At 41.4% G+C, this 27,923-nt stretch overlaps 1 long non-coding RNA gene across 1 annotated transcript; it reads left to right on the forward strand.

The window, feature by feature from the left end:
* Positions 1-24,451: 24,451 nt before the first annotated feature.
* LOC121395365 lies at positions 24,452-27,758 on the forward strand. The gene is made up of 2 exons (XR_005962426.1): positions 24,452-24,993; positions 26,360-27,758. It is a non-coding gene; the product is annotated as an uncharacterized LOC121395365 (long non-coding RNA).
* The last annotated feature ends 165 nt before the right edge of the window (positions 27,759-27,923 follow it).

A 27,923-nucleotide genomic window follows, 5' to 3' on the forward strand; every position in this document is an offset into this window, starting at 1 on the left:
GAACGTAACGGTTTTTATCAAATTTCCGAAAATCGTCACAAAGCTTGAATTTTACCCCATTATATGCCCCACATTTCGTAACTTATCAGCATAATACATCCTAAATATGAACGCCAGGGGTCTACTGAACACTTTGATGCCCAATATGCATAGATATACCAAACTATGTGGCACACAGAGACCCCCAAATGACAATACTGTATATACATTTTTACGGCTGACGCGCTGGCTGCTGCAATATAAGCACCCGGTGTGTGTATTATGCGACATTAGACCCCCCCTAACAGTACATAGAGATGTCGCGAACTGTTCGCCGGCGAACTTGTTCGCGCGAACATCGGGTGTTCGCGCTCGCCGGAAGTTCGCGAACGTCGCGCGACGTTCGCCATTTTGGGTTCGCCATTGTTGGCGCTTTTTTTTGCCCTCTCACCCCAGACCAGCAGGTACATGGCAGCCAATCAGGAAGCTCTACCCTGGACCACTCCCCTTCCCTATAAAAACCGAAGCCCTGCAGCGTTTTTTCACTCTGCCTGTGTGTGCTGAAGAGATAGTGTAGGGAGAGAGCTGCTGCCTGTTAGTGATTTCAGGGACAGTTGAAAGTTTGCTGGCTAGTAATCGTTTTGATACTGCTCTGTTATTGGAGGGACAGAAGTCTGCAGGGGTTTGAGGGACATTTAAGCTTAGGTAGCTTTGCTGGCTAGTAATCTACCTTCTACTGCAGTGCTCTGTATGTAGCTGCAGTGGGCAGCTGTCCTGCTTCTGATCTCATCTGCTGACTGCTGCAATAACAGTAGTCCTTGTAAGGACTGCTTTTATTTATTTTTTTGTTGTTTTACTACTACTACTACTACTACTATAAGAGCCCAGTGCTATTAGTCTAGCAGTGTTGGGGAGTGGGACTGGTGTGCTAATCTGCTGCTCCTAGTAGTTCAGCAGCACCAACTTTAATTTTTTTTTTTTAATATTCATTTTTATTTTACTTTTTTTAATTTTACTACCGCTGTAGTAGTGTATAAGTTGACCTTTTAGGCATTATTTGCCCTGTAGGCATTATTTGCACACTGTTTTCTTCAACCCGCCATCTAGCTGTGTGACCTTGTTCACATTCTGTCTAAATATCCATAATATTACCGTCTCCAGAAAAAACACCGGAGTGACTTTTTTCAAGCAGCCATAATATATTTTACGTAATCCGTATCCACCGCTGTAGTAGTGTATACGTTGACCTTGTAGGCATTATTTGCACAGTGTTTTCTTCAACCCGCCATCTAGCTGTGTGACCTTGTTCACATTTTGTCTAAATATTGATAATATTATCGTCTCTAGAAAAACCACTTGAGTTACTTTTTTTCAAGCAGCATTCATATATTTTACGTAATCCGTATCCACCGCTGTAGTAGTGTATACGTTGACCTTGTAGGCATTATTTGCACAGTGTTTTCTTCAACCCGCCATCTAGCTGTGTGACCTTGTTCACATTTTGTCTAAATATTGATAATATTATCGTCTCTAGAAAAACCACTTGAGTTACTTTTTTTCAAGCAGCATTCATATATTTTACGTAATCCGTATCCACCGCTGTAGTAGTGTATACGTTGACCTTGTAGGCATTATTTGCACACTGTTTTCTTCAACCCGCCATCTAGCTGTGTGACCTTGTTCACATTCTGTCTAAATATCCATAATATTACCGTCTCCAGAAAAAACACCGGAGTGACTTTTTTCAAGCAGCCATAATATATTTTACGTAATCCGTATCCACCGCTGTAGTAGTGTATACGTTGACCTTGTAGGTATTATTTGCACACTGTTTTCTTCAACCCGCCATCTAGCTGTGTGACCTTGTTCACATTCTGTCTAAATATCCATAATATTACCGTCTCCAGAAAAAACACCGGAGTGACTTTTTTCAAGCAGCCATAATATATTTTACGTAATCCGTATCCACCGCTGTAGTAGTGTATACGTTGACCTTGTAGGCATTATTTGCACACTGTTTTCTTCAACCCGCCATCTAGCTGTGTGACCTTGTTCACATTCTGTCTAAATATCCATAATATTACCGTCTCCAGAAAAAACACCGGAGTGACTTTTTTCAAGCAGCCATAATATATTTTACGTAATCCGTATCCACCGCTGTAGTAGTGTATACGTTGACCTTGTAGGCATTATTTGCACACTGTTTTCTTCAACCCGCCATCTAGCTGTGTGAGCTTGTTCACATTTTGTCTAAATATTGATAATATTATCGTCTCTAGAAAAACCACTTGAGTTACTTTTTTTCAAGCAGCATTCATATATTTTACGTAATCCGTATCCACCGCTGTAGTAGTGTATACGTTGACCTTGTAGGCATTATTTGCACACTGTTTTCTTCAACCCGCCATCTAGCTGTGTGTATTATCGTTTCCAGAAAAACCAACTGAGTTTTTGTTGTTGTTGTTGTTTTTTTAAAAATAATGCCAGGCAAAGGCAGGCCGCCACGCAGAGGCCGTGCTAGGGGCCGTGCTGCTATGCAATCCTGTGGCCCTAGCAAATTGCCCAGTTTTAAAAAGCCAATGACCCTGAACTCCCAAAATGCTGAAGAGGTAGTTGACTGGCTTACACAGCACACCCCATCCTCTACCGTTTCTAACTTTACCACAACATCCTCCTCATCCTCCACTGCTATGGCCACCCCACGTAACACTTCCTCCACCACCGGTGCCCCTTCTTCACTGGGGTCAGAGGAGTTATTTTCCCATGAGTTTCTTGAACTGAGTAATGCGCAACCATTATTGCCAGAAGAAGATGAAGGAGATGAGGACCTTACACCAGATTTAATTCTGGCAGAGAACACGATAGAGATGGACATAATGAGTGATGAGGAGGAGGTCCCCGCTGCTGCTTCCTTCTGTGATGTGTCAGAAGAAATTGATGCATCTGAGGAGAATGATGATGAGGAGATTGATGTTTTGTGGGTGCCTAGTAGAAGAGAGCAAGAGGAGGGTAGTTCAGATGGAGAGACGGAGAGTCAGAGAGGCAGTAGGAGAATAAGACTTAGAAGAAGCAGGGAGGACAGCCCGCAGGGATCAGTAGGGCAACAACATGTATCGGCACCTGTGTTCAGCCGGCCAACGCACCCGCCATTGCCGCCAATGCCGCCAACTTCTACTGTTACCGCCAGATCGCACACTTCCAAAAAGTCAGCAGTGTGGGATTTTTTTAATGTGTGTGCCTCTGACAAAAGCATTGTAATTTGCAATGAGTGCAGTCAGAAACTGAGCCTTGGTAAGCCCAACAGCCACATAGGTACAACTTCTATGCGAAGGCACATGAGCGGCAAGCACAAAGCACTTTGGGAGCAACACCTCAAAGGCAACAGGCAAACTAAAAGCCACACTCCTTCTGGTCCAGCATCTTACTGCTCTACCTCTGCTCTCCTTGACCCGTCTGAACCACCCTCCACTCCGCCTTCCACCTTGACCACCTGTTCCCATTCCCAGTCATCTGCCACCAGCCAAGTTTCTGTGAAGGCCATGTTTGAGCGTAAGAAGCCAATGTCTGACTGTCACCCCCTTGCCCGGCGTCTGACAGCTGGCTTGTCTGCACTCTTAGCCCGCCAGCTTTTACCATACCAGCTGGTGGACTCTGAGGCCTTCCGCAAATTTGTAGCAATTGGGACACCGCAGTGGAAGGTACCCAGCCGCAATTTTTTTTCTAAAAAGGGAATACCACTCCTGTACCAACATGTGCAGAGCCAAGTTACCGCATCTCTGTCACTTAGTGTTGGGCCAAAGGTCCATATGACTACTGACGCATGGTCCTCCAAGCATGGTCAGGGCAGGTATGTCACCTACACTGCCCACTGGGTGAACTTGGTAATGGCTGGGAAGCAGGGAATGGGTAGCTCAACAACAACAGTGGAGTTGGTGTCACCGCCACGGATTGCACGCGGTTCTGCCACCACCTCTACTCCTCCATCGCTCTCTACCTTCTTCTTCTTCTTACTCTGCTGCTGGGTCCTCCTTCTCCTCCTCCACACCTGTGCACCCCCAGCTCCCCCTAGGCTATTCGACGTGCCAGGTACGCCGTTGTCACGCTGTCTTGGGGATGACGTGCCTGGAAAGCAAAAACCATACCGGATCTGTACTCCTGTCATCTCTGCAGTCACAGGCCGATCGGTGGCTGACCCCACACCAACTGCAGATCGGAAAAGTGGTGTGTGACAATGGAAGCAATCTGTTGGCAGCGTTGAGACTAGGCAATTTAACACATGTGCCCTGCATGGCACATGTGTTAAATTTAATAGTCCAACGTTTTGTCTCCAAGTACCCAGGATTCCAGGACGTTCTCACCCAGTCCAGAAAGGTGTCGGCCCATTTCAGACGTTCCTACACAGCCATGGCACGCCTTGCTGACATTCAGCAGCGCTACAACATGCCAGTCAGGCGTTTGATTTCTGACAGCCAGACTCGCTGGAATTCAACGCTCCTTATGTTGGAACGTCTGCTGCAACAACAAAGGGCCGTCAACGAGTACCTTTTTGAACTGGGTGGTAGGACTGGATCTGCACAGCTGGGGATTTTTTTCCCCCGTTACTGGGTGCTTATGCGCGATGCCTGCAGGCTCATGCGACCTTTTGAAGAGGTGACAAATATGGTCAGTCGCACCGAAGGCACCATCAGCGACCTAATACCCTTCGCTTTCTTCCTGGAGCGTGCCGTGCGACGAGTGACAGATGAGGCTGTAGACCAGCGTGACGAGGAGCTGGAAGCGCACGATTTCTGGTCGGAATCACCAGAACGAACCCAGGCACCTGCTGCAACGCAGGGAGAGGTGCCAGAAGTGGAGTCAGAGGAGGAAGGTGGCTTTGTGGAGGAGGAGGAGGAGGACCAACAGGAGCAGGCTTCCCAGGGGGCTAGTGGTGACCTTTTGGGGACCCCTGGTCTTGTACGTGGCTGGGGGGAGGAGACCGTGGATGATGCAGTCCTTGATAATGAGGAAGCGGAGATGGATAGCTCTGCATCCAACCTTGTGAGAATGGGGTCTTTCATGCTGTCATGCCTGTTGAAGGACCCCCGTATCAAGAGGCTTAAGGAGAAGGACCTGTACTGGGTCGCAACGCTACTAGACCCTCGGTACAAGCATAAAGTGTCAGAAATGTTACCAACATACCACAAGTCCGAAAAGATGCGGCATTTACAAACCAGCCTGCAAAACATGTTGTACAATGCTTTTAAGGGTGATGTCACTTCAGGAACTCATCAACATTCCAGGGGCAGAGGTGCCAGTAATCCTGCCACGAGCACACCTGCAAGGACAAAGCCCTTTGGCCAGTCTGTAACGTCAGACATGCAAATGTTTTTCTGTCCAAGGCAGCGCCACAACCCTTCTGGATCCACCCTCAAAGAACGCCTCGACCGGCAGGTAGCGGACTACCTGGCATTAACTGCAGATATCGACACTCTGAGGAGCGATGAACCCCTGGACTACTGGGTGTGCAGGCTTGATCTGTGGCCTGAGCTGTCACAATTTGCCATGAACCTCTTGTCTTGCCCAGCCTCAAGTGTGCTCTCAGAAAGGACCTTCAGTGCAGCAGGAGGGATTGTAACTGAGAAGAGAACTCGCCTAGGTCACAAAAGTGTCGATTACCTGACCTTTATTAAAATGAATGAGGGGTGGATCTCGGAGGGTTACTGCACGCCGGAAGACTTGTTCTGACTTCTATGCAGCTGTCCTTCTCTTCAAGCCTCATGACTCCACACACAGCTGTCCTTTAGCGTCCTCCTCCTCCCTCCGCCACCGTTACAAACTAGGGTGCAAACCCTACTGGTTTAATTTTTTCTGGCCTCTGTGCTTCAGTGGCTGCAACCAAAAAAACTGGGCAAACAATGTCTACAAGGTCAACGTATGGCAAAAAATGACTATTTTCAGCATTTATATGGCATATTTTTTCTGGCAACTGTGCTTCAGTGGCTGCGTCCAAAAAAATGCATATTTTCTGCATTTATATGGCATAATTTTTCTGGCCTCTGTGCTTCAGTGGCTGCAACCAAAAAAATGCATATTTTCAGCATTTATATGGCATAATTTTTCTGGCCTCTGTGCTTCAGTGGCTGCAACCAAAAAAATTTATATTTTCAGCATTTATATGGCATAATTTTTCTGGCAACTGTGCTTCAGTGGCTGCGACCAAAAAAATGCATATTTTCAGCATTTATATGGCATAATTTTTCTGGCCTCTGTGCTTCAGTGGCTGCAACCAAAAAAATTTATATTTTCAGCATTTATATGGCATAATTTTTCTGGCCTCTGTGCTTCAGTGGCTGCAACCAAAAAAATGCATATTTTCAGCATTTATATGGCATAATTTTTCTGGCAACTGTGCTTCAGTGGCTGCGACCAAAAAAATGACTATTTTCAGCATTTATATGGCATATTTTTTCTGGCCTCTGTGCTTCAGTGGCTGCGGCCAAAAAAACTGGGCAAACAATGCCTACAAGGTCAACGTATGGCAAAAAATGACTATTTTCAGCATTTATATGGCATATTTTTTCTGGCAACTGTGCTTCAGTGGCTGCAACCAAAAAAACTGGGCAAACAATGTCTACAAGGTCAACGTATGGCGAAAAATGACTATTTTCAGCATTTATATGGCATATTTTTTCTGGCAACTGTGCTTCAGTGGCTGCAACCAAAAAAACTGGGCAAACAATGTCTACAAGGTCAACGTATGGCGAAAAATGACTATTTTCAGCATTTATATGGCATATTTTTTATGGCAACTGTGCTTCAGTGGCTGCGTCCAAAAAAACTGGGCAAACAATGCCTACAAGGTCAACGTATGGCAGTTGTTTAAAGAGAACAGTAGATTACTAGCCAGCAAAGCTACCTAAGCTAAAATGTCCCTCAAATCCCTGCAGACTTCTGTCCCTCCAATACAGAGCAGTATCAAGCAGATTACTAGCCAGCAAACTTACTATCATCTGTCCCTGAAATCACTAACAGCTCTCCCCCTACACTATCTCTTCCAAGCACACACAGGCAGATTTTTCAGATACATTTTTGCCCTTGATCCCCCTCTGGCATGCCACTGTCCAGGTCGTTGCACCCTTTAAACAACTTTAAAATCATTTTTCTGGCCAGAAATGTCTTTTCTAGATGTTAAAGTTCGCCTTCCCATTGAAGTCTATGGGGTTCGCGAACCGTTCGCGAACCGCTCGCATTTTTGCGCAAGTTCGCGAATATGTTCGCGAACTTTTTTTCCGACGTTCGCTACATCCCTAACAGTACAGAGACCCCAGAAAACCATATATTTTCAGAAAGTACACATTCTGACGAATCCAATATGGGTAAATAAGTGTTTCTACTGCAAACTGCCAAACTGCAAAGCAATGCTGAACGTAACGGTTTTTATCAAATTTCTGAAAATCGTCACAAAGCTTGAATTTTACCCCATTATATGCCCCACATTTCGTAACTTATCAGCATAAAACATCCTAAATATGAACGACAGGGGTCTACTGAACACTTTTATGCCCAATATGCATAGATTTACCAAACTATGTGGTGTACAGAGGCGCCCAAATGACAGTAGTGTATATAAATTTTCATGGCTGACGCTCTGGCTGCTGCAATATAAGCACCCAGTATGTGTATTTGCACCATAAGACCCCCTAACAGTATGGAGACCCTAGAAAACCATATATTTTTTAGAAAGTACACATTCTGACGAATCTAAAACAGGTAATTACATCTTTCTACTGCAAACTACCAAACTGCAAAGCTATGCTGAACGTAGCGGTTTTTATCAAATTTCTGAAAATCGTCACAAAGCTTTATTTTACCCCATTATGTGCCCCACATTTCGTAACGTATCAGCATAAAACATCCTAAATATGAACGACAGGGGTCTACTGAACACTTTGATGCCCAATATGCATAGATTTACCAGACTATATGGTGCACAGAGACCCACAAATGGATATATAGTAGATAAAATTTACATAGGCAAAACAAAATAACACAGAACAGTGTGAAATGCAAATAAATCACCAAAACCTAGTAAAACCACAAAAATCAATGCTTTTTTTTTTCACACTAGTGTAATCGGCCACCAGAATTACCGTTTGAATATTTTAGCTGGGCCAAATCGATTATACGGACAGAAACAAGTGAACAACACAAATGCAGAGCTGAAAATGCAATAAAATGGCTAAAAATTCAATAAAATGGCTAAAAATGCACCAAAATACCCAAAATTGCAATATAACCACCAAAATAACATACAAAAGCTATTGTACAGTACGGTTAGCGAATACGCTATTCGGAACGGCAATAAAACATTTTTTTTAGCCAAAAAAGAGACGATGCGATAAGAAAAAAAAAAAAAAAGCCACAAAGCCATATATGTACATATGCGTGTACACAACGGGTAAATTGCATGTTATTTGCGCGTGTGCGCATGTGCAAGTGTACATGGGTGCTGTGAGTGTGTGTGACCCCCCCAATCCCCAAAAATCTATGTGTGAGTGTGTGTAAGTGTGAATGTAAGTGTATATTACTGTAATAAGTGTGTGTTGGTGTGTTTTTGTGTGTGTAAATGTTACACTTACCTGGGGTAGATGCCTCAGATCGATGAGAAAGGGCCCCACGCAGCAGATCTGCAGCTCCAACGGTCATCAGGCATGGGGGGGCGGAGCTGGGCGGAAGTAAAGTGCAGGCAGCAGCAGGACGCATAGGAAACGCGTCCCTGCTGCTGCTTTGGGGCCCCTGGGCGATCGCGCCCCAGGGGCCACTCGATCCCCTGCTCTGCTCGTTGCCTAGGGGCAGGGGATCGTGAAGGAACGGAGCGAGCGGCTCTAACAGCCGCTCCTCCGCTCGCAAACCCGGAAGTGCTGCAGAACGTAGAATCTACGATCTGTGGCACTTTGGTCCTTTGATCCACAGAACGTAGATTCTACGTTCTGTGGCACTTAAAGGGTTAAGGGATACATGTACTGTAAATATGAATGAATCTTGTTACAACAGTGCCGCCTGCTGGTCAGTTTTTGACCACGAACTAGTCGAAGAAAGGAAAAAGAAAGAGGGCTGGTCTGCTGTTCTCGTTATGAAAAACATTAGAAACCTCAGATATCTTTTCTCACATCTTTCCTAAGCAGAAGAACATCAAAGCAGCTGTCTTTCATTTCCAGACAACTTCCTCGACGACATCATGTTCAGAGACTGACGCTGTTGTTACAAAATGCATTCATATTAACAGTACATTAAAAATAAATATATATATATATATAAACACATCCAAACAGTTATCAGTTGGCATCTTGCATCCAGTGAATAATATAGGTACAAAGAGTATTATCTATATCTATATATCTATATATATTTACAGGTAAAGGGAAACATGAGCCATATTGTCTTGGTATGGTGGGGAAATCACTCCTGCTTTTTAACCACATAACAGCCAATGAGGTTACTCACAGACTGCCTGCACTGTCAGGGAATCTAATACATTCTGCCCCATAACCCAACTGTTTTGCGGGAATTCCACAGCTATCCAACCCAATGAAGGTCTCTATGTTGTACTGCTCTAAAATGCCTTGGATTCACACAAGACCATACTTTACATTAAAGGATAAGTAAACCTCAAAAATATTAAATATAAAATTGATGAGGGTGCTATTCTAAGTACTTTTACAATGTACATTAATTATTTATTTATTTTTATTTCCAAGATATTAAAGGATACAGGTGCTGTTAATATGAATGAATTTTGTTGCAACAGCGCCACCTGGTGGTCATTTTCCCACCAGTCTGACCTCCATGTAGTCAAGGAAGTTGTCAGGAGAAAGAAAGAGGCTGCTCTTAAGTTCTTTTGCTTATGAAAAAAAAATAGAATCTTCGCTCAAATCTTTCCTAAGCAGAACATGATCAGAGCAGCCACTTTCTTTCTCCTGACAACTTCCTTGACTACTTGGTGATAGGGTTGCCACCTTTTCTGCTGGTGGAGAGGGGGTCAGGGGGCGTGTCTATGTCGATCACCGTGTCAATCATGGGTAATCCCTTTTCCTGATTTGGAAAACCGGGCAGGGTCAAAAACGGACAGGTGGCAAGCCTACTTTGTGGTCAGACTGGTGGGAAAATGACCAGCAGGTGACGCAGTTGTAAAAAAAATGCATTCATATTAACAGTACATGGATCCCTTAATATCTTGGAATTAAAAATAAATAATGAATGAATGCACATTGCAAAAGTGCTTAGAATAACACCCTCATCAATTTTACATTCACTTATTTTTAAGGTTTACTTATCCTTTGAAGATCATGTTCATTGACTGATATGCTGTATTGGGGCTGCACCAAATATAACACATTTTATTTTAAACAAATACTTCCAAATACTTTTGTAACCACAAACCCAGTACATGAGGAAGGGATGGGTGTCCCACTGAAACACTGAGCTTCATTACATGTCTGTGGCATAATAAAATTGGTTAATGCCTTATAAGAGTGTCTGAGTATTATAATTCAAGAGAATGCTACCCAGACCTCCAGGGAGCAACAACCTTACTATATTCTATATAAACTGGGCCCAAGCGATTTTCTTCTATAGATTTTCTTCTACCTGTATCACACCTGATGCAAATTACATTTTCAAGCAACTGGTTTCCATTGACAGACATCCCACACAGGACAGAAAGCCCTTATGATAAAGGTCTTTAAAGCAAACAGTTAAACCAGGCTGCAGCCATGTTAAAGCTGCTAAACTATTTTTGATGGTTATCTCTCCAATTATCATTATCTTGAAGTCATTACTGCATAAACGATAACTAGGAAAGTGCAATTTACACAAAATGATGTGCTGCACCTTAACTGCTGCTTTAGGTGATTGAGGTGTGACAGGCTGCAATGAATAAAGAGGCGTAGATGGCAATCGCTTGAAAGGAGTTGAGCGAGAGGACTAACCGGAGCATTAGGATTATGAATAATGTATGCCATGCACTCAACAGGAATGATAAAGAAGAGAACATCATTTTAGTTGACATAGCAAAGGCTGAGATGATGGACACGGATTAATTTTGTAACTGCTGCTATAATCCTGTGTCTCCCTAAATTAGAAATTGAAGGATTAAAATAATGAGTTGAATTTTTTTCTGGGCCTGAAATAAAACATGAATATCGGCAAATGGGTCAGGCATAACCATATAGACCAGAGAGCACAAAAAGTATTAAAATATATTCACATGCTAATTATTTTATTCAAACTTTCCGTGGAGTTTCATCAGCTATTTCTAGAGGAAAAGGGTGTCATTTGGCACATTATATTTTGGTGACAAACTGCAAATACTTTATTTATGCACTTGTCTGTAACTATAGATATATATATATATATATATATATATATATATATATATGTTGAAGGAAAAGTGTTTAGCTTTAAATGATTTAGTGCTTTCAAGGTTGATGTTGCACACAATCTGTAACCTTCTAGGCACTCTTTCCTCAAATAATGATTTGCTTTATTGTTTAATATACGTTAATGCATTTGCTGTGTTGAGATTTAAGGACAAAGGTGGGGATTCTTTCCCTTTCATGGGTGTTCTCACTCATTAGTTGTTCCTCAGCACATTTACTTATTCTCCCCAGAGAGATCATGAAGCAAGCAGATCTTTGCCCAATTTGGCGACTACATGGAGTCATTAGACCACACCGGGGATGCCATTGGCTGATGACCATCCTCCACTATAGTCTTAAGACAACAGGATTTATCAAACTTACCGACTGATCTCTGAGCCCTGTTCAGTTATCAGGGACGACTTACCTGGTGAAGAGCTGCTCAACCCTTAGGGCAGAGACAGACAAGAAGATTCGGGGAGATTAGTCGCCTGGCGACAAATTGCCTCTTCTTCGCGCGACTAATCTCCCCGAACTGCCTCCCCACCAGCTAGTATCTAAATCGCCGGCGCGATGGCCCTCGGAGTGCTTCGTTTTCTGAAGTTGCCCCTAAGTTCCCTTACGAGGAAACTTAGGACGACTTCAGAAAACAAAGCACTCCGAGTGCTATCCCATTGGCGATTTAGATTATAGCCGGTTGGGAGGCAGTTCGGGGAGATTAGTCACCCGAAGAAGTGACGATTTGTTGACGGGCGACTAGTCTCCCCGAATCTTCTCGTCTGTCTCTGCTCTTAGTCAGGTCACTACAAATGCACACAATGCCCATGTTCATCTGTCCTCAATCTAGAAAAATCATTTTTAGTAACATGCCTTTGCATACAACCCCCCCCCAATTAAGTACGTCTCATTATCTGACTATGTGAACCCATCCCATTAACTCTCCACAGCCACTCAACTATTAATTCTAGCCTTGACTTACACTTTTAAAGGGGTTGTTCACCTTTACATTACCTTTTACTATGATGTAGAGAGTGATATTTTGAGACAATTTGCAGCTGTTTTTCATTTAATTATTATTAATGAGTTATTTTGCTTTTAATTCAGCAGCTCTCCAATTGGCAACTTCAGCAGTCTAGTTGCTAGGGTGCAAATTACTCTAGCAACTATGCATTGATTTGAATAAGAGACTTATGAATGAAATGAATAGGAGAGGCCTGAATAGAAAGATAAGAATAAAAAGTAGCAATAACAATACATTTGTAGCCTTACAGAGCATGTTTTTAAGTTGGGGTCAGTGACCCCCTTTTGAAAGATTCAGAAGAAGAAGGCAAATAATTAAAAACAATTGAAAAGTTGCTTAGAATTAGCCATTCTATAACATACTAAAAGTTAAATTAAAGGTGAACCACCCAGCTGACATGTTATTCTTCATGTACTATAAGAAATAATGTTTTCCCCCAACATCAAAATATGAGCATCTCAGAAATCATCTTTTAGTTCCATGAACAGTATGAAGGCACTTGCAAAACACTTTCTACATAGGATGCGACCAGACTTACCAGAATTTATAAATTTAGGATTGGGAGCAAAGTGTAAAAAAACAAGTATTTTGTGCTTTGCTCCTGATCCTGCTATTAGCACCCACAGGTGCTCATTGAATACAGTCCTATGTACAGTCCTCAGCAATGTATTCATTTGGGGCAGGCAAGGGGGAGGCACATAAGCATCCCCATCACGTCCCCTAATTGTGTGTCATTTTGATGCAAGGTCTAACACATGGTGCCTCAATGCTGTGTGATCTGCAGCGATTTTTTCTGGCAATGTTCATTAAAATTAATTCTGCCTACCCAAGCTATTTCAATTGTTAGGAATTCTGTGTTCAGTGCAGTAATAATGTTTTTGTAATTCTACCACATAATGTAACAGAATGGGATTGATCCCTTGCTCCATTTATATGGAAAGGATTTTTGTATGTGTTTCACGGATCTTTCATCCATTCCCACATTTAGTAACATGCATTTGCATTCATTTACTTTATAGTAAAATTTCAGAGAATTCCTCTAAGGTGGCATAAATATGCAGCAGGGATTTCTCTGGTTCAGATATCTATCAAATATACAGTTAATCAGATTTCTAGTTCTCACAATGAGTGAACAAGAGCGGGGTGAGAGGGAACACCCTTGACTTGTGCCATTGGCAATTCTACAGTCTTGGGAAATTAGAGTTTGTCTACCTCAAATGAACTCAAATGTCCTTGAAACTTGAATGGAAATTTTACTTAAGAAAAAACTTGAATGGCAAAAACCCAATTCTGTGAGTTTGAATCACACAACCTGAAACTGATTGAGTTTTTGGTGAAAAAAAAAACTGGAATTGATTGAATCGTGTTCTCAATTCGAGTTTTTGGCCAAAACCCTCAGAAAACAACTCAAACATCAAGCAGGCTGTTAACCTCTTCAAATGGTTCCAGGGCCCTCTGCCATTGACTTCTACAGAACCTGACAGGTTTTAGGCAGGGCCGGAACTAGGGGTAGGCACGTGCCTAGGGCGCAAAGGTGGAGGAGCGCCAGGCACATACTTACCCTTACCCCATGTCCGGTCCCTTTTCTGCCGACCACCCACTTGTTCTCATCTATTAGCGATTCGATGTGCACAAGCGTCTATTCGCGCATGCTCTCAAGCGTCTTTTCCCGCATCTAGCTTGCGCGCAGACAGCGCAGCAACCGGGCAGACTGCCTAGGGGGCCTGGCTGGCTTGGCCCGGCTCTGGTTTCAGGTGATGGATTTTCGGATTCAAGTTAAATTCAGGGTCGAGGTATAATAATTCGTCGAATATTCTAGTTTTTTTTTTACAGAAAATGTGAGTTTTCACAAATAAATAATACTCGAACCTTACTAAATCTGCCACTAAATGTGTTGGACATGAGTATAGCAGCATAATTTCATTGAAATCCAGGTTTTTAGTAGACAATGCAAGTATCCTAAGTAGCCTTGTCAAACTCTTTTCTAAACAATGGAGATGGAGCTGAATGTCCTAAATTCAAGTGCTGGGTAATTAAGCACATGATTTAGCACCCTTTAGTATTCTAGCACTTGCATCTGGGGCTTTTGTAAATGACCCCTTCTGTATAGTTTTGCAGCTTAATCCAGAGGGTGCTCAGGCTTGCCTGGAGGAGATGGTAAATGGAGCTGCTCAGAATAACCCTACAATATAGCAAGCCATGGAAAATCCATTTTCACAATATCAAAACGTCCTGCTTTGTGTTTATGTTGAAATAATCCTTTTACAAATGAATATAAAAAGTCTCCTACAAGTACATACTTTCCATAACCCCCCATGATTTAAGGCTTTTACGAAACAGGTGCCTTGACTCAAACTAAGAAATTTCGCAAAACATGTCAAAAAATTATAAAATCAATGATATTACAGTGCCCAGGTGGAAAGAATAAGTAGGGTAGTTGGATCCTTTCCACACACAGGACTTCTATAAAACTCCAATAAAAATAAATGGAAACACATCCACGGGACTTGTTACTGTAAAATATAAACATAGTTGCAGGAACATCCAAAAGTTTTTCCCATTATCAAGAGCAGAGTTTGTAAACAGACCAAACAGTACATTTATTTTTTAGAACAAGTTGAAGAGATAGCAGCTGCCATATGGACCTTAAAGGAGTTTATCTGATTTAAGGTCATGGACTATCCCCTTACGAACTTTAGCGACTGGAGATATTTTATAGCTATATTTTAACTTTAACCTATGACGTATTTGCTTGACAAAGAGACATTTATGTATCTGGCTGTTTTCCCCCCAAATACATGTAATTTGTGTAGTTTTTAAGCTGCTCACTGTGGCCTCCAGGCCTGGATCTGTGGGAAGGACACAAAGGTCTGGGCCTAGAGTGGCAGGATTTTAGGGGTGGCATGCTGCCCAGCAACATCTGCATTGGTTCCAAAGCACTGGAGATGTTCAAGAGATTTTTTTTTAAATTTCTAGCGTGTCAATTGCACCAATGCTTCAGATCCACCACATAAATTTTGCGTATGCACACAAGTTTGGGGAGGGGGTCGGTGCCCAGTATGTAAATCCATTATCCGGCCCTGCCTGGTGGCTTCACTGAATTCAAAAACAGTTGCTATCCAGGTGGATTTTTTCCTCTTAAATTGATTTGAACAGTTTATAAAAATATCTTTTCCTTCCCAGGTTGCCTTAGCCCATAATCTCTCATACCTAGCGATGGAATTAACCAAAAGGCTTTCTGGAAGAGAAAGCGTGAAAAAAATAGTACTAATAATAATAATTATAATAATTGTGAGTGATCAGCACCCATCACTTTGCCTGTATTCATACAGTAGGTATTTGTTTTCAGTGACATGGGCAGCATCAAGGTCCAGACTGGTATTCATAATCGGTTCCAGTATAACAGGTTCAAGTCCAAAGAGTCCTCACAGTGACTCTCTAATGCATCTTATAGCAGCCCCCCTGTCATTTGTCAGATTCCTCGTTGAACAATACATAAAAATTAAAAAAAAAAAGATAACATCAGCCGGCCTCCGTGGAGTGTCTAGGAGAATACACAGACATTACCCTAACTGGCCTTCAGGATGGCCCACATCCAAGTTCAAGTAATGTTGCCCCCACATCAACCATGAATAGGCTTGCAAAATCCTGCATGCCTTAGTAATAAGACAGGAGAGTTCATACAGGTATGGGATCCATTATCCAGAAACCTGTTATCCAGAAAGCTCCAAATTACAGAAAGTCCATCTCCCTTAGAGCCAATTTTAAGCAAATAATACTAATTGTATTTCCTTTTCCGCTGTTATAAGAAAACAGTACCTTGTACTTGATGGTAACTATGCTGTGTGAAGCTATATTAGTGTCAAAACTATCCTATCGGGTTTATTGCAAGTTTAAATGACTTTTAGTAGACTTACAGGAAAGATCCCTTATCCTAAGCATTCCAACTAATAGATCCTATACCTGTATATATAAGCACAGAAAGCTGCTTACAAAAGCTGTACACAAGATGGGGAGAATTTTCACATCCCTTTTAACTCACATAATTGAATTGCTATATGTGCCCTTCTTAGTGAATCGATAATCATTTAATATGGGTTGCCAGCAAACAGAGGGTTAAATATAAAAGCTTGGAATAAGATTCTATTCGTCTATTTTGCGTGACCCAGACTATATTTAGCATAATTTCTTTATAATCTGAGATCAACCTGTCTCATTTGATAACCACTGGAGCTATGAAGAGAAGCTCAGCAACATATAGAGAGAATACAGTATATGGTCATGCAGCAACATATAGCCACCATTAACATGTCCATTTGCTTTAGTTCTAGTTCCATAGTTCTACTGCCAGTTTAGCAAGAAGTGAATTTAAAGTATCTGCAGTTAGAATAGGGAATGTCTAGATAATATTTCTGCTACACATGTCTAATGTCTGCCCTTCTCTTGCACCTCAAGTTGTTAGTGCCTTGCCCCAGGTTACTGAGCCCACACTATTAAATTCAGGGTCATTAGATTAATGCATAATTGCTGGATTTGCCTGTCGCCAGTAATCAGTTCAGCCACCCCACCAATCCTGTTTGTTTTAACAGACAGTCACTGAGTATATATGTTGGACCCATCACTTAAGGAGATCAATTCTGTGCAGCTGGAGAAGGTTTGTTCTGCAGAGGTTCAATTTTAATCTATATTATATTTATAAAAGACTGCAGGAGTGACATTTTGTGCTAGGGATGTATGTATTGTCCATAGCTCATAGTGATGAATATGCTGGTCTGTGGGACACATGAGTTTACTACCTACGTTTAGGTTGGTTGCAGGTCATGATACCCTCTCAGTAGAATACCTATCCTTGCAGGGCTGATCCTATCAAATGTGGGGCCCAATTGGGACCATGTCGGCGGGGCCCCTAGATAAAGTGTTGCTGGCTACTGACACACCAAGTATTTAGGAAAATAAGGACATACAGGCACAAAATAGAAAGGAAAGGGGCAGACAAGGTAAGAGAGTGAGAGGGATGAAATAGGGGCACATAATAGGGGCACACAGGGTAAGAGAGAGAGAGGGAGGAAATAGGAGAGTGGACTGGGCCAATTAGTTTGGGGCAGGCTGGGCCGATTCAGCTTGGGAGCAGGCTTGGTTGGATTGGGGGCAGGCAGGGCCTATCAAGGTTGGAGGAAAGCTGGGCCTATGAGAGTTGGGGGGGGGAAGGCTAGACCTATGGAGTTGGGGGATAGGCTGGCTTATCAGAGTTGGGGGTAGGCTGGACCTATGGATATGGGGATGGGCTGGACTCTCAAAGTTGGGGGCAGGCCAGGCAGCATCATGTGCTGAGGGAAATATTATCTGTGCTGCCCTGTGTTGCGGGGCCCCCAGAGGTGCGGGGCCCTATTGGGCCCAATTGGTCCAATAGGCCTAAGGCCGGCCCTGTAGCCTTGGCCAGGCACTGCTGCAGGATGTTCAATTGGGCCCCCACTCCCAAAAGATATGCAGTTTCTCAGCATAGGTGATGCACGAACAAACAAAAACTTCCATTCTGTTGCTCCGTAGAGTCCAGAGGGGGTGCGGGCCCAGGGGCAGCTGCCTCCACATCCTCGGTAGTTCTGCCACTGTAAATTTTGCATATACCCTCATAGGCAAATTGGAGAGGCTTTATATAGGTATGGGATCCGTTATACGCAAACCCGTAATCCAGAAAGCTCCAAATTACGGAAAGGCCATCTCCCATAGACTCCATTTTATCCACATATTCCAAATACATTTTTTTAGATGGGGTCAGTGACCCCCATTTGAAATTTGGGACAAGTCAGAAGGAAATCATTTAAAAAATATAAAAATAAATAAATAATGAAGACCAATTGAAAGGTTGCATACAATTGGCCATTTTTTTACATACCAAAAGTTAATTTAAAGGTGAACCACCCCTTTAAAGTTGAACAAACTCTTTAAGTCAAGGATGGGCTGGCAGGAGGGTAAGACAAAGCACAAATTCATCTCATCCCCTTCCCCTTGCAAGCAAGCAAAAATATAGCATAGTATAAAGAGCTTCCTCATCTGTGTCTCTGTCTGGGACATAAAACTGTTATTAATCCAGAATAGCATTTATTTACCCCAAATACCAGTTGTAGGTTAAGTGGGACAGCAGATCCACTATAGTATGAAAAAAACGATGTTCTGTTAAATAGGTTCCATTTTCATTGTGACTACTGTCCTTGAATTTAAAGCATTGTCCTATATGATTTCATCTTGTACAGTCCTTATTGTACAGTTTCTTTCCTGTAGCGAAATCTCACTTTGTTTCAGTTGTTGTCCTTGGGCTTGTGTATTCTATTCTACTCCAGGGAGAGTTCATTGTACTTGGGGGTTATATGAATGAATCCTACACCCTGCTATATGTCTGTGTTCTATATGAAGCATACACAGCTCTCCCAGTCTTCTCATCAACTAATACATCCATTTGTTTTATTAATATTGCTGCCCATCTTTCCATTCACTTACTTAATGACCTTCATATGTACTTGGGTCTTCCAATGTTCAAGATGTGTAATTCTCTTGCAACAGGGATTTCTAAAGAGTTTGTATCTGCACAGCTGGATAGTGAAAGGGTATTTATTATACAGGTATAGGACCCATTATCCAGAAAGTTCCGAATTACAGGAAGGTCATCTTCCATAGACTCCATTTTAATCAAACAATTAATTTCCTTTTCCCGTGTAATAATTAGGGATGCACCGAATCCACTATTTTGGAATCCTTTGCGAAAAATTCGGGCGAATATCGAACCAAATCCGAATCCTAATATGCATATACAAATTAGGGATGGGAAGGGGAAAACATTTTTTACTTCCTTGTTTTTTGACAAAAAGTCTCGTGATTTCCCTCCCCCCCAATTTGCATAAGCAAATTAGGATTCGGTTCGGCCGGGCAGAAGGATTCGGCCGAATCCTAATCCTGCTGAAAAAGGCCGAATCCTGCCGAATAACGAACCAAATCCTGGAGTCGGTGCATCCCTAGTAATAATAACAAAACCTTGTACTTAATCTCATCTAAGATATGATTAATGCATATTGGAGCAAACCAATCCTATTGGATTAATTTAATACCCATTTATTGTACAGCACTGTGGGATATGTTGGTGCTTTCTAACTACATGATCATTTACAATAACTGTATCTGTATATACAGATCTATGGAATAAATAAAAGTGTACATAAGTTCTGTCAAATAGATATTCCCTGGTGTCAGGTCAGGCCAGTCCGACCCTGATATAATGTAAATGCTGCTCAATTGCAGGGAGCACTGTGTTCCTATTTATGGTTCATTAATGCAAAATAGTCAGGGAAAAGAGTAAGCAGTCTCATGATAGTCTAAAGAGCCGTGTAGTCAAAATCCTGTATGCCGTTCTCGTTCATATGTTTTTTTTTTCTTCCAAGAGCCTCTTGTAGTGCAATACATGCTGCAGTACAAATACCAGCTGGGATAATGGCTTCCCGGCTATATAGGAAGAACGTGATTCACGGGGCACCTTGTTCCTATTACTGTCAGGTTCTGATTTTAAGCAGCACGGCAGCCTATAATAAACTCTGTTCTGTAAAAGTTCTGCAATACCAGTTTATTTAGTATTTATAAAAGCATCTCTCAGCACCTTACCTTAAGCTTATCTAGGCTGAATCCCAGCAGCCATTTGTCATATTCACATCCATTTTACATAATTCCATCTCCACAGAGCTAAGCCATTTACAGAAATTCATCTTGTCCATGATATTCCAGGAAATGCACAATAATGGTGATCAGAGATAAATGGGCCTTGGCCAAAATCTCAGAAATTTCACTCCACACACCATTTGTTAAAGGGGTTGTTCACCTTTGAGTAAACGTTTAGAATGATGTAGAGACTGATATTCTGAGAAAATTTGCAATTGGTTTTCATTTTTTTTTATTATTTGTGGTTTTTGAGTTATTTAGCTTGTTATTCAGCAGCTCTCCAGTTGGCAATTTCAGCAATCTGGTGACTAGGGTCCTTAGCAACCATGAATTGATTTGAATAAGAGACTGGAATATGAATAGGAGAGGGACTGAAAACAAAGATGAATAATCAAAACTAGCATTAAAAATAAATGTTTAGCTTTACAGGGCATTTGTCTTTTAGATGGGGTCAGTGAACCCCAGAAAGTTGAAAAGAGCGAGAAAAAGAAGGTAAATAATTTAAAAAAAATTGAAAAATTGAAAAGCTGCTTAGAACTGGCCATTCTATCAGAAAAGTTAGCTTAAAGGTGAACCACCAATTTAAAGAACTTTGCATTCTGCCCTGCAATAAGCTGTACTTGCAATGTATAAAATAAAGATATGGGACCTGTTATCGAGAATTCTTGGGACCTGAGGTTTTCCAGATAAAGAATCTTTCCATAATTTGGATCTCCATACCCTAAGTCTACTATAAAATCATTTAAACATTAAATAAACCCAATAGACTTGTTTGGCTTGCAAAAAGGATGAATTATATCTTAGTTTGGATCAAGCACATGGTAAAAGGAAATTAGTTTTAAACATTTGGATTATTTGGATAAAATGGAATCTATGGGAGATGGCCTTTCTGTAATTTGGAGCTTTCGGGATAACGGGTTTACGGATAACGGATCCCATACCTGTACCTACTATGACATCATACTAGGTTAGTTAGTTTGATATTATGGATCACTGAAAATATTCAGGGCATATGTTGTATTATATTTGTTTATACAGTCTTGATGGATGGTAGTTAAGTAGAAGGGAATCTCCACCTAAAAACTATTTTTTTAATTTTTGCATGATGAAAGAAATACTTTATTACTATATGATCATGACTCACATTGACTGTATTTAGGGGTATGTAACCAGTATTACGGTATTTGGGACAATTCAATTTCAGATCTTGCCATTTCCAATTTAGTCCAAGAAATAAAATCTGTTCATATTTCTTAATTAAACCAATAGGCAAAAAGTATGTTCTGCACAAGCTTTATTGGTTGCAGTCATGCTGAAGGGGGTACACTGCCCCTTTTGTAAGCAAAAAAGGTTTATAGCGTTTCTCATTGTGTCATGTCTCTGTGCTACCGTCCGATTCTCTAACACCAATATTGCACATACAGGCTAGTGCTATTTCTTAAATGGATGGTAGGGGGAGAAATGATCATTTTCAATATAACAAAAGAAAAATATATATATATAATAATAAAAAATTGAGCTTGCCATATAAAATTACCTATTTCCCAAGTGGCATTCCTATCAATCATGCTCAGATGCATATCCGCCTGGGGCGCTATTCAGATTGATGGAGCGATTTTCCTGTAAATTGCCCCAAGTAAAGCGATAGGAAATATGCGCTGATGATCCAGATTAGCAAAAGTGACACTAAATTATTAGCAGAAGATTAATTACTTTTAATTCCTGAGGTCACCTCACTGGGAGATCTGCCATCAATTTCCCCTTTATTGGACTTGACAATTAAAGTCCATGTGTTGCAGTGAGAGAACACTGGTAAGAAACCTTCAATCTCCTGTCCTCTCCATTAGTAACGGCGTTAGCATATTGAATGGAGCCAGCATCCATCTTAATAGAAATGCTAATTATGCACTTCCTTAACTGGAACAAACTTAAGCTTGTAAACAACTGATTTTCGGGTGGAGGCAGAAACTCACTGGCTCCCCTGCATCACCGGGTGTTGATAAAAATGATACATAATATTGTTTAACAATATTTAGGTAATATAATATGTATATATGTAGGATATCAAGATTGTGGCTCTCCATCTATTGTATTGCACTGCTGCAATACAATATTCCAGAGCCCCAGATCTTTTATTCTGGTTGTGTACAGTGCAGGTGCCATAATACACACACACTTTCTTCCTGTGTTTCCTGAAAAAGACAGAATGTGCAGGATTTGGGGCTTGGCTGCATTATGCTGCTGTTCCCCAGGGCAAATCACAGTGTGAGTGTGGAGGAGCTTTCTAGCATGAACAGAAGGTTACAAGCACATTAGGGCTGAAAGGGAAGCACAATGCATGTCTTGTAGGGATGTAGCGAACGTCGGAAAAAAAGTTCGCGAACATATTCGCGAACTTGCGCAAAAATGCGAGCGGTTCGCGAACGGTTCGCGAACCCCATAGACTTCAATGGGAAGGCGAACTTTAACATCTAGAAAAGACATTTCTGGCCAGAAAAATGATTTTAAAGTTGTTTAAAGGGTGCAACGACCTGGACAGTGGCATGCCAGAGGGGGATCAAGGGCAAAAATGTATCTGAAAAATCTGCCTGTGTGTGCTTGGAAGAGATAGTGTAGGGGGAGAGCTGTTAGTGATTTCAGGGACACCAGTCCCACTCCCCAACACTGCTAGACTAATAGCACTGGGCTCTTATAGTAGTAGTAGTAGTAGTAGTAGTAGTAGTAGTAGTAGTAGTAAAACAACAAAAAAATAAATAAAAGCAGTCCTTACAAGGACTACTGTTATTGCAGCAGTCAGCAGATGAGATCTGAAGCAGGACAGCTGCCCACTGCAGCTACATACAGAGCACTGCAGTAGAAGGTAGATTACTAGCCAGCAAAGCTACCTAAGCTTAAATGTCCCTCAAACCCCTGCAGACTTCTGTCCCTACAATAACAGAGCAGTATCAAAACGATTACTAGCCAGCAAACTTTCAACTGTCCCTGAAATCACTAACAGGCAGCAGCTCTCTCCCTACACTATCTCTTCAGCACACACAGGCAGAGTGAAAAAACGCTGCAGGGCTTCGGTTTTTATAGGGAAGGGGAGTGGTCCAGGGGAGAGCTTCCTGATTGGCTGCCATGTACCTGCTGGTCTGGGGTGAGAGGGCAAAAAAAAGCGCCAACAATGGCGAACCCAAAATGGCGAACGTCGCGCGACGTTCGCGAACTTCCGGCGAGCGCGAACACCCGATGTTCGCGCGAACAAGTTCGCCGGCGAACAGTTCGCGACATCTCTAATGTCTTGTCCCTGCCGTGTTATTCTGCAGTGATGAAGTGAAATGATATCTAACGTGAAACCACTCTGAATCTTAACAGCTTAATTGTCCCCAACAGTTTGCTTTCAAGTCAACGTATTGAGACAATGATGAGGATCTTTTATTGTTCATAATGAATTATGACAGTTTTTTTTACTATGATAGGGGTTGTTCATCTCTGAGTTAAATTTTATTATAATGAAGAGAGTGATAGTCTGAGACAATTTGCATTGATTTTCATCTTATATTATTTGTGGTTTTCATGTTTTTTAATCAGGAGCTCTCCAGGTTGCAATTTCACCAATTTGGTTGCTGGGATCCAAATTACCCTAGCAACCATGCATTGATTTGAATAAGAGACTGGAATATGAATAGAAGAGGCCTGAATAGAAAGGTGAGCAATAATATTTTAATATATATGTAATAATAATGTAGCAATAACTATACATTTGTAGCCTTTCAGAGCATTTGTTTTTAGATGTGGTAAAAAAAAGCTAGAAATAAGTCAGAAGAACATTGTTCTACAGTAATCCTTTTTATATTATATCATATTTTTCTTTTCAAGCAGAGAACAGTTTAAAGAGGCAGTTCTCTTTTTGTTAACTTTTAGTATGTTATAGAATGGATAATTCTAAGGAACTTTTCAATTGTCTTTCATTTTTTTATTTTGTATAGTTTTTTAATTATTTGCCTTCTTCTTCTGACTCTTTACAGCTTTCAAATGGGGGTCACTGAACAGTGCTTTCCCTTAGTTTACCATCTATGTGGCTCTGGCATATTGTTACTAGCAAATCTTAGACTTTATATCAGGTCCTTTGTGAGAATCAAAATAGGCCCTGGCATTTCAGGTACAAAGAGGCCCAAATAGCCCCCCATCAGCCCACTAAATAGTGACTGTCTATCCCATCTTTCAACAGCCCATCTGGCATTTGAGAATTAAAATAGGCCCTGGCATTTCAGGTACATAGAGGCCCACTCAGCCCACACAGAGGCCCAAACAGCCCCCACCAGCCCACTAAATACTGACTTTCTATGGCACCTTTTAGCAGCCCCTCTGGCATTTGCCAGAACCCACAGTTTGCCAGTCCGGGCCTGTATGTGTGTGTGTAGGGACCCATAGGTTTAATGGCCCCTTTGGCTTAATTCCCCTACCAGTTCCTAATTTCCTTGTTGCTGGGTTAAAACCCATGTAACCATTTGTACTTATTTACATTCCAAGTTTATTAGCCCTCAGGTTGATGACCATTTCTTGCATCACTGTAACAAAGTGCTTTACAGGGGAAGGTCCTTCCTCTTTGGCCTGCAGCAATTGATCTGGGTGGATGTCCATTGAGCATGGAGTCAACAAGGCCCCAAAACTGTTAAGCTCTAAAGGAATAACCCCTATAGAGAAGAAGGGAGAACGAGGTGAGGCTAGTGTGAAGGATATCCACTGTTATAGATATCTCTGCTTGCCTGTAGTGAAGGAACCGCTGTATTGACAAGGGTAACAGGTTATTGTTCTATCCCTATTCCACGTCTATTCCTTCAGTGGTGCCATCTGTGCTGTGTCTGCTTCACCTGTGATTGTACCTGCATTTATTGATCTACCTCAAGTGCTGTGAGTATTGCAACCCTTTTGGGCTTATATTGAATAAAGCCTGCTTTGTTGTTTTTTGCAAAGAACCCCTGGCATTTATTTTCCTTTATTTGACATATTTGACAGTGTAGAGGTGTTGTTCAGCAACACCCTCACATGCTCCTTCCATCTAGTAAAGGCCCATCCTGCTGAAAGCCCATGCTCTACTCTACAAGTTGGTAATTTCCTTTTTAAGCCAAAATAGAGTTACTTACTGTATGAAAACTTATATCAGTGCTCGGTGCTAAACATATATTCTTCATCTGCTTGAGGGCTGCAGATTGGACATGCCTAACATACATTTAAAAATTATACACCATTCCTTACTAGACAAGGCAACAAATATTTGCAATTTGTGATTTTTAAAAAGATCTGCTTTTTCCCTACTTATTAACCTATGCCGACTAAACCCTCAGTGGTTGATGTTCCACCTTAACCAGCCCTTGACCTTAACCCTAACAGTCTGAATTACACTGGCACATACAAGTATCTATCCATAACCCAGTCGAACAGTTAGGGATTGGTGTTACAATAAACCTAGGGATGCAGCAAATCCCCTATTTTGGCTTCGGCCAAACCCCCGATTCCTTAGTGAAAGATTTGGCTGAAAAAATGAATTGTTCTGTAATATTTCTTTTATTGCAAAATATACAAATGTCTTGATGAGCAAAATGTCCTGCTTTTACTCTTTTTGTTTATTAAAAAATGCATATAAACATAATTTGAAAAGAAAGATTTGGCTGAATACCAAACCGAATCCGGATCCTAATGTGCACATGCAAATTAGGGGCTGGGAAAATAAAAAGTGGAATTTTTTTTTACTTCTGTAAAAAAAAAGTCATGTGATTTCCTGTCTTACCCCTAATTTGCATATGCAAATTAGGATTTGGATTTGGTTTGGCCAGGCACAAGGATTCAGCTGAATCTGAATCCTGCTGAAAATGGCCGAATCCCAAACCGAATCCTGGATTCGGATAATCCCTAAAATAACCTCTTTTTAACCAACTGTATCTTCTTTTTATTTTAGTTACCTGTTTTTCTACAAATCTGTTAACACTGGAACAACCTATACATTTTTACAGTCTCAGGCACACCAAATGGAAATGAGCCTTAGCGAAAACATTTTTTCCTTTGTTCACACTAAATAACAGCATTATAGTTTGATGCTCTCTTTAAATATCCACTAGATGGCACATGTTCATTTACTAACCATTCATTATATGTGTCTGTATAGTTCCTCTGCCAATGGCTGCTGCAAAAACATTAGCATGGTGGCACTGACTTTCCTACATCTGATTTAAAAAAAATGTCATCATTGTTTTAATCTGTTATAGTATTCTCTTTGCAGCTTTCAAATGATTTCTCCTTTCACTGAGATGTGGCTTCATGTGGCAATAATACATGGAAATGAAATTGCTTTGAAGTGCAGTTATACATAACATTCATATAGTCTCTTTAAAACTCTGCGTCATTCCTAGACAAGCTGTAGCTTTGTTCTAATAGTAATAATGGAGGATCAGAGCCGACCTGATTGAAAAATTGATGCAATAAAACCAAGAATCTCATTTGCAGACCCATCACTGTTGTGCTCTACAAAGGGACTGGCTTGTGTGACAACTCAAACAAATAATTTGTTACTGATCCTTTCAACTGGCCACCATCAGTAATTATGGTATCTCATGTTACCAGCATAGGACTGGGGGCCTGGCAGTTCAGGGAGATTAGTCGCCCCGAAGAAGAGGAGATTTGTCGCCGGGCGACTAATCTCTCCGAATCTGACTGTGTGTCTCTGACCTTAAAGTTTAAAACAAATGTTCCTGTCTCTGGTGTTTCAATTTAGTAGCTCAGTGATCCAGGTGCAGAATCTGAACTGTTACAACTGACTACATAAGTCCAATAAATTTCTCAACAGTATCTGTGGAATATCAGCAACTATTGTATCAATTTTAACAGCTGCCTTTAATAAAACTCAGGATTCTGCTCAACAGGGACAAAGATAAGAAATGTATCAACTAATGTATCAATTTAGAACAATTTACCCCCCCCCCACTCCCAGAGCTACTTCTGAAAGACATATGAAGGTGAATAAATTACATTTTAAGCTTCAATATTAGAAAAACGGTCACAAATAGAAAATACAAAGCAGTTTAAAAAAGTCTTGATTTCTGGTGAATTATTTGAAACCAACTGAACTGGAAAACGTATTTGAAGGTGAACAACCCTTGATATGCAAGCTTCCGCAAACTCAATAAAAGGACCAATGCCACAGGGAGCAACGGCAAACAAACAAACGAGTCCTGCCCAGAGGAAAGAAAAAATCGGACAGAGGATCCGAAGAAAGCGGTGCCATAAATACAAAAGTACCATAGAACAAACTCCCCCCGATCAGAAGCGAAGGTAAAAGAAAGAAAATACCGCGTATCCATGGCAACACTTTCCCCACAGTGCGGCCAAAACAAAACGGATATGACGTCTAGAGGGATTCTGATAATGAAGGAGAACACTCGCGAGAACGGAACCATTGCTCTTCAAAAGGGAAACGCAAAAATTCTTTTAATTTTATAGCCTCTGAGGAAGCTGATACAGCGAAACGCGTTAGGCGAATCGAAGGTCCAAGGAAGGGTCACAGTACTCCACAAGGGTGGACGGACTACAACACACACCATCCAAATGGACTTATGCGATGATTTTAACATGTGAAATGTGAGTGTAATTGCTTTTTAATAAATAGTCATTTTTAAACGGTATTACACTATTTTGCGTTTTCCTACCCTTATAATCAAGCATCTGGAGGGACGCGCAAGGCTGGAGAGTATTTTGTGGGGAATTCATTTTTAAGGCGCTATACACCAGGTTGTCTGTGAGTAGGCCCTTTGGCCATTTAAGGATAATTTTCATTCGGTGAATGGGAA

This window comes from Xenopus laevis, chromosome 1L (genome assembly GCF_017654675.1).
Source record: "Xenopus laevis strain J_2021 chromosome 1L, Xenopus_laevis_v10.1, whole genome shotgun sequence".
NCBI classification, from domain to species: Eukaryota; Metazoa; Chordata; class Amphibia; order Anura; family Pipidae; genus Xenopus; species Xenopus laevis.